Genomic DNA, 484 nt, shown 5'->3' with positions numbered 1-484 from the left:
TCTCTCTCTCTCTCTCTCTCTCTCTCTCTCTCTCTCTCTCTTCTACAACAAAGCTCTAAAACCATGAAAAAATTAACAAAAATGAAGGCACAATATACTCAAACTAATGGGAAACAATGAAAATAGTGCTAAGAGTAAAACTCATATTTCTAAGTGCCTCCAAAAATAGACTGGAGAGAGCATGCACTAGCTGTTTAACAGCATGTCTGAAATATCTAGAACAGAAAGAAACAAATACATCCAGGAGGGGTAGCCAGCAGGAAATAATCAAACTCAGTGCAGATATCAACCAAATATAAACAAAGAATACTATATAAAGAATCAACAAAACCAGGACCTGGTTCTTTGAGAAAATCAACAAGATAGATAAACCTTTAGCCAGACTAACCAGAGGGCACAGAGACAGTATCCAAATTAACAAAATCAGAAATGAAAATAGAGACATAACAACAGAAACTGAAGAAATAAAAAAAATCAGATCCTA

The sequence above is a fragment of the Mastomys coucha genome, unplaced genomic scaffold, assembly GCF_008632895.1.
Source record: "Mastomys coucha isolate ucsf_1 unplaced genomic scaffold, UCSF_Mcou_1 pScaffold23, whole genome shotgun sequence".
NCBI classification, from domain to species: Eukaryota; Metazoa; Chordata; class Mammalia; order Rodentia; family Muridae; genus Mastomys; species Mastomys coucha.
This window is presented reverse-complemented; position numbering follows the sequence as displayed.